Source organism: Leopardus geoffroyi, chromosome B2, assembly GCF_018350155.1.
Source record: "Leopardus geoffroyi isolate Oge1 chromosome B2, O.geoffroyi_Oge1_pat1.0, whole genome shotgun sequence".
NCBI lineage: Eukaryota > Metazoa > Chordata > Mammalia > Carnivora > Felidae > Leopardus > Leopardus geoffroyi.
Window position 1 is genome coordinate 39,894,251 of NC_059332.1, and position 16,979 is coordinate 39,911,229.

A 16,979-nucleotide genomic window follows, 5' to 3' on the forward strand; every position below is an offset into this window, starting at 1 on the left:
ACGGTCAGCGCACAGTAAATATTTGCAGAATTGAATTGAAATGCTAAAGAGAGTACTCTACAAATGTGCGGTGTTATTATTACTATTATCTCCAAATTGCAGGCCTCAGGAAGAGAGAGGGGCAGGTAGAGAGGTGGTGGCAGGGTCAGTTAGCTACCTGTCACCTCCAAACCGCGGTGCACGGACCCCCTTCCGTGGACTCTCTCCGAGTGATTTTTTCCCCCTGAGCCGACTGAGGCAGGGATCTTGCAACCTGCGAGGACGGCAGTGACAGTGACAGCCATAACTAACACGCAAGCAGCCCTCTGTATGGCCCGGCCTCGCCCCTCTCTGCTCTCATTGTATTCCCAATGCACAGAGGGTGAAACTGAGGCTCAGAGGGGTTGACCAGAAGAACGTGTTCGTGGCTCTTGAGAACCACTAGAGAACAGGGCTGTACCTGTCCACCATCTACACCCCCAGTCCTCCTGTACAGCAGGGGCATATAATGGGGTAACAGGTGGTGAGGGGCGTGCAACGGACTGAGTAATGGAGAACGCGAGACCCGAGCTGGGCACTTCCTCTCCCACTGCCTCAGTTCCCTCGCTGCAGAGTGGGGTCGAATCGCCGCCGCAGCAGAGAGCAGCTGTGGTAAGAGAATAATACCCTCAACTGCCTAGTAAGTCGTGAGCGTGCAAATTACGCGAGCTGTCGCTGTAAACGTCCTGAGGGCTCACTGGAATCTGATTTTCACTTCTTCTCCCACCAGGGAGTGATGTCGGACTCGGAGGACTGGTGCAAGTTCAGGAATTATTCTAGTCCAGCCCCCTCTGGGAACCGGTAAGAAAAATGAGACCCAAAGGACAGCACCAAGGTCACATGGCTGGTAAGTGGCAGGGCTTGGATTGAAACACAGTTTTTGGGCTCCCAGGCAGGGCCTCTCTGCCTCTCCAGGCTGCTTCTGATGGGGACTCTGGCTGCCATCATGGGCCCAGCCTGGGGACGCAGGGGGCCCAGGGGAGGCAAAGAGGGGGAGCAAAGGCCCAGCCTCCAGAGAAGGGGTGGCAGCAAAGCCTGGGGGGAGCCTGTCATTCATTAAGCCTGTCAACCCTCCCAGACTCGTGGGGAAAGGCCCCCGTCTTCTCCCGGCTCACCAACCCCAGCAGTCTTGCGGTCTCCTATGATCTGAGCCACTGACCAGGACACCAGGGGAGAGATCTGGAAGGCGATGCTGGCCCCCAGCGCTCTTCCCTGCCCCGACCACCCCTTTCGAAGGCCTGTGCCCTCCTCCTCATCGCCAGCGGTCCCTCCTGACGGCCGCCACGTAAACCAAGAGCCTACAAAACACCCGTGTCAACGTGCCTCCTCCCTGGAGGTCCAAGGCCTTAAAACTTAATAGTCTCTCAAATGCCGTAACGCTAGAGGGGGCTTTTATAGACTCAACAGGGATAACATTATGAAGGGCTTTAGCAGCCTACAGTGGGCCACCTGCCCCCAGCCCCTCACACACACTTCAGGGACCTCTGAGAAGCCCCTCCACCATGAGGGCCATAGCCCCCCACTCCTAGTCCCCGGCCAGCCGGCTCCTCTGCGTTCTGACAAGGTTATTAGGAATAGTTCGCTGCAAACAGGGGCCTGATGGGAGGTTGGGACCCCGCTGGCCCTGGCTCGATTGAAGCTAGACGAGTTGTGTGTGTGTGTGTGGGGGGGGGGGGTGCTGGTCCAAGGGAAATATCTTGGTGACTAATGAGCGGGCAATTGAAAGCTCCTTCGTGTCAATGGAGAGCAGATGGGGAAGGAGGGGAGTTGCTGAGGCCTGGCCTCAGAGGTGTGGGTGGCTGGGAGGGAGGGGGAGAGGGGGCGAAGCCTGTGGGGTCAGCAGGTGGGGGATGGGGGTAGGGAAGGGAGGCCCGGCCTGCTGTCACCCAGGGAGCAACACAGCTCCGGGGGCCCAGATCCAGGGACTCTGGCAACAGCAAGAGTTAGCAGTGTGGCCACGGTGTGTCGTGGGCCAATCGGCTTTTTTTCTTCTCTACCAAGGGCCCTACTTTTCTACTCGCCGTCCCCCCCCCCCCTTCCTTTTCTTGTCCGCTCAGTGTCCCCTCGTCTGGCCTTGCCCTGCCCTCTTCCCCCACCCCTTCTTCCTCCCTGTTTCCCCTCCTCCAGGCCCCTTGCTCTGACTCCTGGGAGACCACAAATGGTGGTCAGTCTTCAGTAGGAGTGGGCAGCCCCCGCCCAGTAAATAAAATACTAAGTAACGCTAAACAAAATACCCTGGCTGACTTGCCGACAGACACACACTTATCCCAGGCACACATGCGTGCACACGCGCGCGCACACACACACACACAGAGGCACACTCACACATATTTTCTTCATTACCTCCTCTAATACTGTCTTTCTTCCATCTTGAGTTCAATGTTGTTTTTTGTGTCTTTTCGACCCTCCCCCTCCACTTCCCCTCAATTTATTCCAGCTGTGAAAACCTTTTTCCCATCTCCTCTGTCACCCCGGCAGATAGGTGAGTGGCAGGCAGAGGAGTCCACTGCGCAGCCACCGTTGGTAATCGATGCCAGATGTGGAGCTGGCCCCCAGCCCAGCCCCAGGCAGGGCTCCCGCGCCCGGCTCCTGCATCTGGTGTGAAAGGCGAGCTGCGGCCCCGGGCCCGGGTCTTGGTGGGCTCAGGGGACGTGGTTGGAGGGGGGTGCTGGGCCCAGGGGCCCCCAGGAGGGAGCAGGCCAGGGTGCAGAGGATAGGATGTGGGAGCCCCTTGGAGGAAGAAGGTGGCCACCCAGCAGGCTGGCCGGGGTATGAGGCTGGGATGCGAGAAGCTGAGACAGCCCAGAGACAAGACGGGGAGAGCCGGCTTCCCTGGGCCCCTTGTCAGCCGTTTCACTCCCTGGGGGAAAAGGTTTGGGGCCGCTGTTGTTTACAAACGTCTGTATTTGGGAAAATAGAAAATGCCAATGAAACACGCTAGAACCCTCCACAATCATTCTACCATTCACGGTACAGAAAAAAAGCTAACATTTGTGGAGTATTTTCAGTGCTTTCTGAGCCATTGCACATGAATTCACTCATTCTCTTGTTTCGTTTTCACCCCAGTCACATGAGGGAGGGACCATGATTGGCCCCATTTTACAGATGCAGCGAAAGAGGCCTAGAGCATCTAAATGGCCCGCCTAGAAAGCGGTGGTAACAAGACTTGAGCCCAGACAGTCTGGCTCCAGAGGTGCCTGTTAGGCTCTCAGGAAAAGACTTTAAAACATGAAAAGGTCGGAGCTACAAGGAACCTGGTGCACACCCTCATCCTAAGGAAGGAATGGACGTCCGGGGAGGAGAGGCGACTTGCCCAAGGGCACACACAGTGAGTCGAATCCAAAGCAGGGCTGAATCCCAGAGCTCCTGGTACCTGTTCAGACCCCCTCATACAACACCACCATTCTGACTCAGACTGCAGACCCTTAGCCAACAGCCAGACTTCCTGGACGAGGTGACTTCTGTAGGGCTTAGGTCGAGATGAGAACCAGAGACTGACAGAGAGGCAGGACACAGCACCTTCAGTGGAAAGCTTTCTTCCAAAGACCAGCGTGTGGGGAGGGCAACACCAAGGTGGGGCTGGCAGACAGCATTAATTGTATTTCTACTGCCAGGCACTGGAGGTTACAAAAGAGACTTAGAGCCAAACTCTGCCCTCAAAAATTTTTAAAAACAAAAGAGAAGAGAAGAGGAGAAGAGAGGAGAGGAGAGGGGAGGGAAGGGGAGGGGAGGGGAGGGGAGGGGAGGGGAAGGGAAGGGAAGGGAAGGGAAGGGAAGGGAAGGGAAGGGAAGGGAAGGGAAGAGAAGAGAAGAGAAGAGAAGAGAAGAGAAGAGAAGAGAAGAGAGAAAAGAAAAAAGAAAAGAGAAAAAAGGCAAATGAGAAAGGGAGTACCACGAGGGGCAGCAGTATGCTGTTTCAGATACAGTGGCAAGGTGACGTTTGAGCAGACCTCTGAAGAGGCAAGGGAAGGAGCCACGTGAACATCTCGGGTAAGAGTGTCCCAGGTGGAGGGACGGCAAGTGCAAAGGCCCTGAGGCAGGAGTGTGCTTAGCTGGCTGGGTCCAGAGTACAGGGAGCAAGGGAGAGAATAATGGGAGGCAAGTCAGAGGAGGGAAGGGGACAGATCACATAGGGCTATGATAGGGTCAGGCTTTTTATTCCCAGGGCAGGGGGACGCCATGGAGGGATTCTGAGCAGAGGGGAGACATGGGACCCGAAGGAAAGCAGCGGAGGTGGGGGGAAGTGGTCGGATTCTGGGTGCATTTTGAAATTAGAGCCGACCTGATTTCCTAAAAGTTGGGTGTGGGTGTGAGAGAGAGCCGTCAAGCCCGACTCCGGTTTTTTTGACCAAAGTGACTGGAAGGATAGAGCTGCCTTTGCGGACGACGAGGGATGAGTGTAAAGGAGCAGGTTTGGGGCAGATCAGGAACTTGCTTCTGAACCCACTGAGTTCCAAGTGGCTGCTCTCGGGACCACGATGAGTCACGTTGGAGACTGAGGCAGTAAGGGCGATCAGGAAAGATGCTGTCCTTACGTAAAATTGTAGTAGCTTGTTCAGCGTGGATTTTTTTGGCACTCATTTTGATTTTTTCAGATAGGACCTCAAAATATTATTTATCTTGATTACTGAGGTTTGGGGCCCCCACTTAAGTCTTGTATCCTCGTCTAGGTCCTGCCTGGTTCAGATATCCGCGCGGAATGCAGGGGTTGGGCCAGCCTCCCTCGATTCCCAGACACTCTCCGTCCACAGTGAGCAAGAGGTCCCCCGAGGGGAATCTGTGGCAGGAATGTGACCTTAAGGGTGGCCGCATGCAGCCAGGAGGTGGTCCCGAATGGAGAACGCGGCCAGGGCAGGCACGGAGAAGAGTTGGTTCTGATGTGTGGCTGGCTGACCTAGAAGCAGCCAGAAGGGTGTGAGTCCATCAACTCACCGCGCCCCACCCGGGGCCCCAGTGATGGATGGCATCTGTCTTCTGCTTTATTAAACTCACGCCGCTCAGTTCAGCCCTGGATTTGCAAACGGCTTAATAAGCATTTGGAAGGGATCGGGGGAGGGAGGCCGGGATTTCAGGGGGTTACCAACCCAGACAGGAAACAGGCTTGCGCCCAGAGTGGGCCCCAGGAGGGAGTCAGGTGTCCGGGTGGGCGACTGGGGGGAGTGTTTGGTTTCACAGAAGGCACTTGGGAGCCCCAGAGGAGGGGGGCCACGGGCCTTTGGTGCCACCCCTCCCCCAGCACAGTTGTTACCACACATTAGGAGTCCACAGCACCCAGAGGGGTTTTCTGGGCACTTTGAGAGGGCAAGGGGTTGCAGGAACTGACCAAGGACGGGGGAGGGGAAGAGGCGGTCCCTGTCCTCCACAAGTTCCCGGCTGCAGGGGACAGTGGGATACACAGCACTGACGCCTCCCCGCCCTCCACACACACACACACACACACACACACACACACACACACACACACTTCCTTCCCACTTGTGAACTTCTACAAACTCCATAGCATGTGCCATGGTTTGGAACCTTCTGTACAACCCTGGCATGGGCCCTGAGTGTGGGTTCCCGGGGCCGCTTCTCTCCTGAACGAGGCTGGAAGCCCCCAGGGGAAAAGAGGGGTCTTCTAAAGCCACCTTCTGTCTGCACGGGCAGCTTGGGCCCCCCCTGACTCAGTGACATGCAGAAGCCAGTTCACACGGGCTTGCAGAGCAGACCGCGGGCGGGCATCGCTTCTGAGCCCCGTCTGGTGAAGGCGCCTTGGTAGCTTGGAGTGGGCCATTGTGGGGGTGCTTTTTACACCAGGGAAACTGGTGAGTGCTTTTTTTTTTTTTTTTTTTTTCCTCTTGGAGATCCAACTGTTGAACACATACCTGCCTACCTCCGCCCTCAGCCAGAACCACAAGCCCCTTCGGAGATATAAAAATGATCCCTTCTTCCTGAAAAGGTTGCGCGGCTCCTTCTGGACCGTGGCAACTGGGACTGTGTCTCTTCTTAATAAGGACAGTACCCGCGGTGGTTAAGTCTCAAATGTCTGGGCTCAGATCGTGGCTCCACCACTGAATAGTTGGTGATTTACCATGTTCTTCCGTTAGATCTTGGAGGGGTTGTTCTGAGATTTCAAGGAGGTGACTTGAAAGGTGCTTTAGACCGGGGCCTGTGCCCGGTAAGTAACCAATAGATGTTAGTCCTTGCTGTGGGTCTTTGGTGATGCTAAATACCTTGCCCTACCCTGAGCCTCACAATCACCCTTGATGGAACTACGACTGTTATCCCCATTCCCGTAGATGGGGAAGGTGAGGCGAAGGTGCGTTCATCCCTTCCTGAAGTCACGTGGTGACCGAGCGGGGGTCTGAACCCAGGGCTGTCATGTCTCACAGCCCTGCTGTCTCACTACTGTGCCACTGGACCTATCCAACATGGCAAACACAGGGCTGGGGATTTTAATCACGGAGGAAGTGGCCCTCGGTTTTCCCCTGTCTCCTTCTTGCCAACAGCAGAAGTGACGGACCCCCCTCCTGTGCCACCCCAAGAAGAAGGCTCCTCAGAGCGCTGTCCCCCAGCACATCACCTCCACACCTGCTCCTCCAACCCCCAGTCGCTCCAGAGGCTGGGAGCTGCCTTATCCAGGAACCTCCCACTTTCCCTCTGGCATTTCCTGCCTACCTCTCTTCCAACTCACTACCTTTGTCTCTGGGCCGGTTTCCCCGCCTGCCTCTCTCTCTCTCTCTCTCTCTCTCTCTTTCTCTCTCTCTCTCTCTCTCTCCTCCCCCTGCCCCAACTCCCTCTCCACTCTAGTCCTCCCAAGCTATAGAAACCAGGTCGAGAGCTGCCTGGCTCAGCAAGGGGCCAAGGCCAGGGTCCTCAGCCCCTGCCCCCAGGGAGGTCAAGGGCCCAGCAGCTTTCCCGCAGCCTCCCTTCCAAGTGTCCTTTTATTTATTTTTTTCTTGCTTGACAGTTTTAACCATCTCTTCTTCCTTTTCCTCCCTCCTTTTCCTTTCTTCTCCTCACCCTTGTTTGTGTCTTTGGTATCTCTGTCTTTATATCTTCCGTCCTTCCGTCTCTCTCTGCTTTTGTCTCTCTCTGGGTCAGTCTGGTGCCAAGTGTGTATGTGCATGGTTCTCTCTTTGTTTTTTTTGTGGATGTCTGTGGGTCTGTCTGTCTGTCTGTCTCTCCTCCCCATCTCTCCCTTTTCCCAACATCCTGGAGTGGGGGGGGGGGAGGGGCGGCTCCCCATGTCTCAGAGTCTCTAACTCTACCTCGGTGCCTTTCCTGCTCTGTGTGTGTCTGTATGTCCGTGTGTCTGTCTGCCTCTGACTCCGCCTGTCTGTCTTCAGGGCTGCCTCCCCCGCCCCAGTCTCTCTCTGGCAGCATTCTTTAGGGCTGCACTTTGGAGGCTCCCGGAGGAGACCCCCACTCACCCCTCCCAAAGTTCACTGCCTTGTCAAATGGAGCTAATCTCTTATGGGAGGAAAAAGCCTCATTCAAACTGGGGGGCGGGGGGGGGGAGCGGAGGGGGAAGGGGAGGTCTCCTTGGCTGCAGCCTGAAAACACCCTGGCCCATAATACCCCTTTTGTTCTAGGCTGGTGGGAGGGGGTGGGCGGTGGAATGAAAGAGGGGGGATATTAAAGGAGCAGGTGAAAGACATGTGTCTTCAGCAGCCAGAGATAAGCGCTTACCCCCTTCTAATCTGACTGAGGCCTATTATCTTCCTGCCACAGTCATTACTATTAATATTAAACACCCCCAACCCAGCTAGAAAACAACCTGAAGGGGCTGACTCCCAGCCCCAGCCAATTCGGGGGGGGGGGGGGGCGGCGGAGACCCTGCCCTGACACCTCCCTCCTACAGGACCTGACCACCTCCACGGTCTCCAAGCCCCCTTGAACTTCCCTAGGACATCCAGCCCCCAAGGCGGCCCCCTTCTTCTGCCCCTCCCCCAGCCCCACCCAGTAGCCCCTCTGATCCCTAACCCTTTCTCTCTCTAGCAGACACCCCCCCCCACTTCACCGTCATTTCTGGGGGTATCTCTCTGCCACAGCCCTCTTCTCTGCACACCTCAGGCTAACATGAGGTGTTAGACAGAAGCCATGTAGACGTTTACTCCCCTGACTTTGACATCTGACAGAATTGGATTTGCATTCCAATGTCAGCATGTGCAGGCTGGGTGACCTTACCCCTCTGAGCCTCAGTTCCTCACCTCTAAAATGGGGGCAAGTTACCTAGTCCTTATGACACGGGAAGCAACAAATGAAGGAGTCCTATATGCTCGATGCATTCGAACGGCTCGATAAACAATGATGGTAACTGCTGTCATTTGGACCAAAAGCGACCCAGGGCAGAAGGTCTCCCCATTCACTCCTTCATCAAGCCACCCAACAATCACTACCCATGCCACCCTCCCCGTTGCACACCGGAAATATGGGGGTGGAAAAAACAATTCCTGCCTCCAAGAATTCACAAGCGGGTGACTGCGAGAGACACGTAAACAGGTAAACGCATCATTGCAGCACTGGATAATATGAACCACGAAAGAAGCTAGTAGAAAGAGCTTTGGGGGGCGCCTGGGTGGCGCAGTCGGTTAAGCGTCCGACTTCAGCCAGGTCACGATCTCGCGGTCCGTGAGTTCGAGCCCCGCGTCGGGCTCTGGGCTGATGGCTCAGAGCCTGGAGCCTGTTTCCGATTCTGTGTCTCCCTCTCTCTCTGCCCCTCCCCCGTTCATGCTCTGTCTCTCTCTGTCCCAAAAATAAATAAACGTTGAAAAAAAAAATTAAAAAAAAAAAAAAAAAAAAGAAAGAGCTTTGGGAACAGGGGACGGTGAATTCCCTCTCGGTGGGTGATGTTGTGTCTACGCAACCCAAGGATTAATTGCCTATTCAGTGTCTACAGGGCGGTGAAACCAGTTACGACCTTACTCACGTCTATGGTTATAGCTCTCAAGAGGAGAAAGTCATTAGGCTTCTGCCAGGAGTGGCAGAAGGTTTAGTGGGGGCCCATACGTGGGGGCCCCCTTCCCAGCTCCCAGGGCCCTGAATTGCAGGAGCTGGCCTAAGGAACCTGCAGACACAGGAAGAGGGAAATTGAGAGCTGATGTTTACTAAATGCCTTCCTCTGAGACAGCCACTGGCCTGGGTGTTTTGGTCTCCGGTCACTCACTCCTTACCACAGCCCCTCTCCCTCTCACATCATTGTACCCATTTCACAGGGGAGCAAACAGGCTGACAGGGAGGAGGTGACTTTCCCTAAGATCCCACTGCTGGAAAATGGAAGAACGCATCTTCCTCTCTCTGGCTCCCAAATCCACATTATTTCCGTTCCGAGTGCATCTCAAATTTCCAACCCCCAACACATCCTTACCATCAGAGAAGCTTGAAAACATTTGCAAGGGGACGAGGAAAGCAACCTGCTTACAAACCCTGGACTCCTTTGCTATCTTCTACTTTATCTTAGAAGTCTATATGAAGTGTGAATTTTAAATTTTACTCCATGATATAGCTATGTGTGCTATAAGTAAAAATAATATTTTAAGATGTCATTGATAGGGGCGCCTGTGTGCTCTGTTGGTTGAGCATCTGACTCTTGATCTCAGCTCAGGTCTTGATCTCAGGGTTGTGAGTTCTAGCCCCCATGTTGGGCTCCATGCCCAACGTGGAGCCCACTTAAAAAAAAAAAAAAAAACAACAAGAAGAGAGATAATGGGGTGCCTGCGTGGCTCAGCTGGTTAGGCATCTGACTTCGGCTCAGATCATGATCTCATGGCTCGTGAATTCAAGCCCCGCGTTGGTCTCTGTGCTGACAGCTCAGAGCCTGGAGCCTGCTTCGGATTCTGTGTCTCCTTCTCTCTCTGCCCCTCCCCTGCTTGTGCTCTGTCTCTCTCTGTCTCTCAAAAACAAATAATAAACGTTAAAAAAAATTTTTAAACAAAAGATAAAATGTCATTAAAAACTTACCCAAGGGACTCCTGGGAGGCTCAGTCGATTAAGGATCCTACTCTTGATTTCAGCTCAGATTATGATCTCACGGTTCATGAGTTCAAGCCCCACATCAGGTCCTGTGCTGATGGCACAGAGTCTGCCTGGGATTATCTCTCTCTCTCTCTCTCTCTCTCTCTCTGCCCCTCCTCTACTCTCTCTCGCGCGTGCTCTCTCTCAAAATAAATAAACTAAAAAAAAAAAAACTTTCCCCAAAAATCTTGGACTAAAATTTGAGGCTCTAAGAACATGGGCCAAGTTTATTCTGTTCTGCCTCCTTACGGGAGGGCGTTTGTTGTTTTGTGTCTGTTTCTGTGACATACTTATTTTATAACTGGAAGTTTGTACCTCTCAATCCCCTGTATCGATTTCACCCATCTCTGCACCCCCTCCCCCTCGGGCATCCACCAGTTTGTTCTCTGTATTCCGGAGTCTACTTGTTTTTCCATGTGTTTGTTCATTTGTCTTGTACCCCTGTCCACTTTTGGTGATTGCACCCTGTTCCCTCGCAGAATGGCTGCTCCCCCATTCCATGCAATTCTATGGGGCTACCAATCACAATTCCCCATTCCACCTGCCCCCCCCCGGGGCGGGGCACAAGCACCAAGCTGAGCCAATCATTGCATGCCATTTTCCTAGCCACTTGATTTGCCTAAGAGGTGGGCAAATGACTGAAGCTAAGCCAATAGGAGTCTTCCTCTAGGATTTTATAGGCAGAGGGCGTTGGAAGTCATACATGCTCTCTTTCTTCTGGGCAAAGCCCTGACCTCCCTCTCCCTCCCCACTCCCAGTGGGGAGGGGGCAGTGGGAGGGGGGGGGAGAGGCTATTGTACACTAAAACACATAGCCAAGATATGGATGAGGTCAAGAGAGAACACAAGAGAGAAAGCTGATGGTATCTTTTGAGGCATGACAATGTCTAAACTGTGCCCACACTCCCACCCCATGTGTGCGTGCACACAGACACACACTCCTTCCTAGTTATTTGAATCAATAGATCCCTTCCTTTTGCTTTAACTATTTGGAGATGGGTTTCCATTACGTGTCCTCCTGGAACACTCAGTCCTACTGAGCTCCTCCCTGCTGACCAGCACCTGCTGGCAGGAGAAGGACCAGGGGCCCCACAGGCTTTGGGATTAAGGAAGCTCAATTTATATGCCACACAGGTGTCACTTCTTCCATCAGGGGCCTCTAGGGGCTCTCCCTCACAGTTTTGGGCTGGAAAGAACCAAAAGCAGAGGGATGATAGGCAATCTATTCTAATCAGAGAGCTCTCTGCTGTCTTCAAGGAAGACTGCCCTGGAAACACATCCCAGGACCCCCTTCTCTGAGATGTTGCAAGTTCTTTCTAGCTGCTTTGTCCTGCCTTAGTGGGAGCTGGACAGTATCGATCTTTCTTCTGTTCTCTTCCTTCAGAGGCTTCACTATTCTTTTGCCCTTGTTCGGTTCATGCAGGCTGTGTGTACTGTGTACTGGTTAAGAGCCCAGGCTCTATGGGGCGTGTGGGTGGCTCAGTCAGTTAAGCATCTGACTCTTGATTTCGGCTTAGGTCACGAGCTCACAGTTTGTGGGATCGAGCCCCACGTCGCGCTCTCCACTGACAGCACGGAGCCTACTAGGGATTCTCTCTCTCCCCCTCTCCCTGTCCCTCCCCTGCGCATGCTCATGTGCTCTCTCACTCTCTCAAAATAAATAAACATTAAAAAAAAAAAAAAAAAAAAGGAGCCCAGGCTTTAAACAGGATCAAATCCTGGCTCAGTTACGGTGTGACTTCGAGCAAGTTGCTTACCTTCTCTGGGCGTCAATTTCCGCATCTTGGAAATGGGAATGATTCTATGAATTAATTAATGCGTGTCAAGTGCTGAAGCCATCCCTGGCACACAGTAAGCACTCAACAAATGTTACCTGTGAGTATTATATGCTAATGCTGTGTGTCTGTCTGTGTCTGTGTCTGTGTCTGTGTCTGTGTCTGTGTGTGTCTAGCCTCCTCCATAAGGCTGCGAGTTCCCTGAGCACAGGAGACAAACCTTGTTCATCTCTGAAGGCCCAGACTCATTGAGAGGGTGCTCGAAAGATGTTTGTTCGTTCAACGAATGGTAAATGAACGAAGGTTGTCGGCTGAATACTCTGAGAATCTGAATCTTGATTTCTGTCCTCAGGTCTCTCCATAGCCTCATGTGGGTAATCTTTAATTCCCCCTACCCCTGCCCCCCAGAGGGACGCTTTGTTAGGCAGACGAGGTCTTGCCACAGAGTAACAAAAGAAGCAAAAGCAGTCCCTCTGCCTTGGGTATGGCCCTTGATGGTGTCCCAGGCTCTGTCACAACACCACACAACGCTGTGAGGCAGACAGGGCAAAGGTCGCGACAGATGAGTAAACTGAGGCTTAGGGCAGTTATAGGACTTTCCAAGGACAGACACAGCTGGCTTGTGTCCCAGCTGAGGCCAGAGCCCGGTCACCAGACCGCTGGACTTGGATAGACCTCTGTCAACCACATCCCAGTGGCTAGATGCTCTCTCCCTGTTCCATCCTGGCTGGGGGCGGGGGGCGGGGTGGGGAGAGGAAGGGGAAGCCCAGAGCCCAGGCGTGACAGTGACTTCAGCACACACAATGGCCCATTGTGCCCCCCCCACACACACAACGGCGTCCCCCCTCCTCCTCCACCACGCCCAGCACACGGCGTCCTGTTTACCTGCCTCCAGGACCTGGCTCTGTCTCAGGTGCCACTCCAGCTGGGCCTACGCACGGACACTGCCAAGCCCTCTGCCCACGAGCCTAGGCCTGGCAGTGGCACCTTCCTGGGGACTCCCCCCAGCCTTTGTCCTACCCCCATGCCCTTCTACCCCACCATCGTCACCCCCTCTCGGCTCATAGCACTGTGGAAATGGTTCCTGACGATCAGAAGTGGGTCCTCAGTGACCACAAGAGCCCCCAGCACGTGTGCCTCCGGGAAGGAAGAGCTTCTCCCAGCCTCAGAGGTGGGACCTGCTATTGGGGAGGAGGCGCGTTGGGGGCTCAGTGTCAGCTAGACTTAGAAAAGGCTTGCTCTCCTGCCCTCCCCCTCTCCCTCAGCCTGGGTTTCTGACGGGGAGGCGGCAGCATGGGACTAGCCAGCCTGCCAGCCTCTGGGGACAGAAGATCCATATAAGGTGCTCTCTTGGTCCAACCGGGATGCCATTCTCCCACCAGTCTCGGAGGTCAGAGGTCAAGGGTCAGGGCACCACCAAGACCTTCAAGGACAGACTCCCAGCCTAGAGGACAGATGGAGAGGCACAGATCTTTAGTCCTAGGTCCTGTTCGGGGGGTCAAGAAGCCAGGTGGAGGTGAGAGGGGGAAGCCTGGGGAAGGAGTCGGTTCAGTCACACATTCTCGAGCTGCTAGGACTGTGGCAGAGGAAGAGGAGGAGAAGGAAAGATGATGGACAAGGGGGGCAAGCAGGGAGAAGGACAAGGGGGACACCACCGAGAAAAGCCAAAAGCTGGCGAGAAGTGGGAGGGCAGAAAACCATACCCTCAGATGCCCAGCCTCCAGAAAGGAAGCTGAGGTTCCCCCAGCCCGGAAGAGAAGCACCAGAGGCTGCGGGGGAGTTTAGAGAGCATCCAGTCCAACCCACTTGCTTTATTTATGAAAAGCCCAAGGCCCAGAGAGGGGACGCGTCTTGCCCAAGGACACACAGCAAGTCAAGGCCCAACCCAAACCGGAGGCGCAGAACAGCGGCTCCAGGCCAGAAGACTCTTCCTGACTTTCTGCTGAAAGGGGGGCAAAAAGAGCCTTCCAATGGTCCTGCTCTGTCTGGCTTCCAGAGATGTAAGAGCCAGAAGAACGGCCCTCGTGGCTCCCCCAGCCTGGAGCCAGGTTTCAGAGGGAGGAAATGGCACATCAGCGCCCACCAGCCACCACGCACAGCATTGTCTACCTGGTGTCGCATGAGCCCAGGTTTGACAGGATTTCTATTTTCCGCATCCATTTCTTCCACCGCGTACTCTGTGTGCCCAGCACTGTGCCAGGCCCTCATGTGGCGGGGGGGGGGGGGGGGGGGGGGGCGTAGGCAAAGGGAGAACAGCAGGAGGGCTTACAAGGTGGTCTGCCCATATCCTTTGGAAGAAAACCAGTTAAAGTGGACATGCATTTGGAGCTCACCCCAGGCCAGTTGCTCGTCCTCTCTGGCCCCCATCGGATCCTCACAAAGCAGTTACTATTGTTGGTCCCGCTTTTTAGATAAACTGAGGCTCCAAGAAGCTACGAAGGCCTGGATCCCACAGAGCAGGAAGCCGAACCGTACCATCTGGCTTCAGAACCCTCGTTCTTACCCACCAGGCTGTACTTCCCCTGATGCTAGAGCAGTGAGCCCCTCTCTCGCCCCACCCCCACCACCACCCTGCATCCATCACACCCGTCTTTCCATCGGAGCCCAGCTGAGGGACTCCCTTCTCCCTCAAATACGTCCCTTGGGCCCTTGTTTTCTGCCTTGTCTTAGAATTAATGGTTGGCATGTCTGTCTCCCTGGCAAGTTTAAGGGCAGAAATGGTCTTTGATCATCTCGGAATCCCCAGCGCTCAGCACAGTGCCTGGCACAAGGCAGGTGCCCAGGTGACATCTGCATATGAACAGAAGGTAAGTCCCAGTCAAGGCTTAGGCCTTGGGGTAGGGGGAGGGAGGCAAGGGGTCCCATCCGTCTCCAACTCCCGATCCTAGCGCACTGCCTGGCATACAGTAGGTGTTCATAATTGCCTACTGGAATGAGCACAGTCAATATGGAGGATGCTCCGGATATAAGTCTTCTGTGGGTCTGGAGGGTGGGGTCAGGAGGTCTGGGACTGCATCTCGATTGGGGTCAGAACTGAGTGTCTCTCCTCAAGAAGTCTGAGGCCCAGCCAGGCCTCCAAGAGAGACTGCCGAGGGCTGAGAATCAGGAGGTGGAGGGGGGTGGGGGGTGGGCAGCTGTTTCTGGGGACTCTGCAGGGAGTCAGGAGCGGCAGGGGTGGCGGGCAGTGGTGGGAGTGGGCAGGCTGGAGCTGGTGTACATTTCCCAGCCTCTTCTGTTTACAGGTGCCTGAGGACACTACCCTGGGCCTGTAACGGTCACTACTAACTTTGTATCCCCAGGGACAGGGCAGAGGAGCCACAAATGGTGGTGCCTTGGGCTCCAAAGTCTAGAAGAGCCACAGAAACTAAGAGATGGACAGAAAGAGGTGAGGAGAGAGACCCAAGGAGGTTTCTGGGGAGGAGAGGGAAGGTTACCGCGGGAGGAAGTCTGCACTCCCAGCAGGCCATGCCTCTGGCGGCAACCCCACTGGGCTGGGGTCCCAGGGATTTATTGACTAATCCTCAATGATACACTCTCCCTGATTTATTCTCTCTCTGGCTAGCACCCTCACAAGATCCCATTGTCTCCAGACACCGCTGGCCCAGGGCCTCCACCGCAGGGCCTCCTGCCTCCCATGCATTTCCGGGGCGGGGAATGGAGGCGCGCCACCACCAGGCACCGAACCTTCGCTTTGCTCTCCCCGCCCGAGGGTCAGGCTGCCAGGCCACGGGGCAGTGCCAGGCACAAGGCTGACGGCACCTAGTCAACTCGAGGAGCTGCCGGTGAGCAGGGTGACTGCTTGGGGCTGCTGGCATTTGTGCCTGGCTGATGCAGTCGCTCCGCGAGTCTGAGGGGAGAGGCAGGGGCGGGTGGGGGCGTGTCACCAAGGAAGTGGGTGTCAGGGGTGCTGAGCGAAGGGGCAGAGGAAGGTCAGAGTGGAGGTTTTCACTGATCCGAGTGGGCGGGAGTAAAGAGAATTCATAAAAAGTGTCTTTCTTCTTTAATGGTCTTTTTTCCCTATCCGAGGGCCCGGGCGCGGGAGGTGAGGGAAGACGGGCGGGGGCAGGGCAGGCCCTCCACAAGTGACACTTAATTCCCGGTCTGGACTGGGCCGGCATTTGAAAGCAGCTAAATTAGCAAAACAGAAGTCAACTGTCGATTGCTTCATTGGAGGATTAAGTGTGATAAATGGGGGGTTTGTTCGCTCCCAGGTCCAGATGTTGTGTCTAAGTGAGGGTTTTTTCTTTTCTTTTCTTTTTTTTCTTTCTTTTTTTTTCTTTCTTTTTTTCTTTTCTTTCTTTTTTTTTTTTTTTTTTTTTTTTACATTCTTGGCCCAGGGCCCATATATATTTTGGATACTGCTGGGAGTATATAATATCATTGGAAAATGATGCGGTCTGCTAACCTTTTAAATAACATTTCCTCCCTCCTCTATTTTCTAATAGTTTGTTTTTCTTTCCATGTTTGCCTTTTATTGGGGGAAATTTTTTTTGGAAATTAATGAGGCTCAAGTTTGGAGAGCAAAATAAAAAAAAAAAACTTTTTTTTTTTTTAAGGGGAGTGTAAGCGGCAGAGGGGTGTGGAATGAGGCTGGGCGGGAGGAGGACGGCTCTTTGTATCTTTTAAAACTTTCCTGGGTTTTTTTCCCTTTTTTTTTTTTTTTTTTTTTTTTTAATCTTCCTGCGGAGGCTGCCCGCGGTCCTCCGGCTGGGCTGCGCGGTGGCGCGCGCGGGCAGGGAGCCCGGGACTCTCCGCGGCGCCCGGCGCCCGCTCGCCCAGCCCGGGGCCTCGGTGCTGCGCGCCGCGGGCCTCCGGGAAGAACCTGCCCGGCCCGACGTGAGACCGGGTGGGGGTGGGGGCGCCTCCTTCCTGAGTGAAACCTACGGAATCCGGCAGGAATTCGGGCCTCCCAGATTTAAGAAAACAAACAAAGGAAAGATTGTCAGAGAGGGGCCGCCAAGAGCCGCCGGGCCGCCGCGCTGCCCTCCGCGCTCACCCCGGGGGCGCCCGGGCCTCCCGGCGGGGGCGGAACACGAGGCTGGAGTGGGGGGGTGGGGGGGGAGGGCTCCCCCGGGTGGTCCCCGGTGGGCTTCCCTGAGCTGAGCCTCGGCTAACCTGCCGTCCCCCCGGTCTCAGGGCGCCAGGGAAAGGAGAGTGTCGCCGGAGTGGCTGCCTGGTGGAGGAGGGGTCC

General features: G+C 54.7%; 1 long non-coding RNA gene across 1 annotated transcript; it reads left to right on the forward strand.

The window, feature by feature from the left end:
- Positions 1-3,826: 3,826 nt before the first annotated feature.
- Positions 3,827-5,023, forward strand: LOC123609721. Its single transcript, XR_006717930.1, has 2 exons — positions 3,827-4,008; positions 4,689-5,023. It is a non-coding gene; the product is annotated as an uncharacterized LOC123609721 (long non-coding RNA).
- Positions 5,024-16,979: the final 11,956 nt, after the last annotated feature.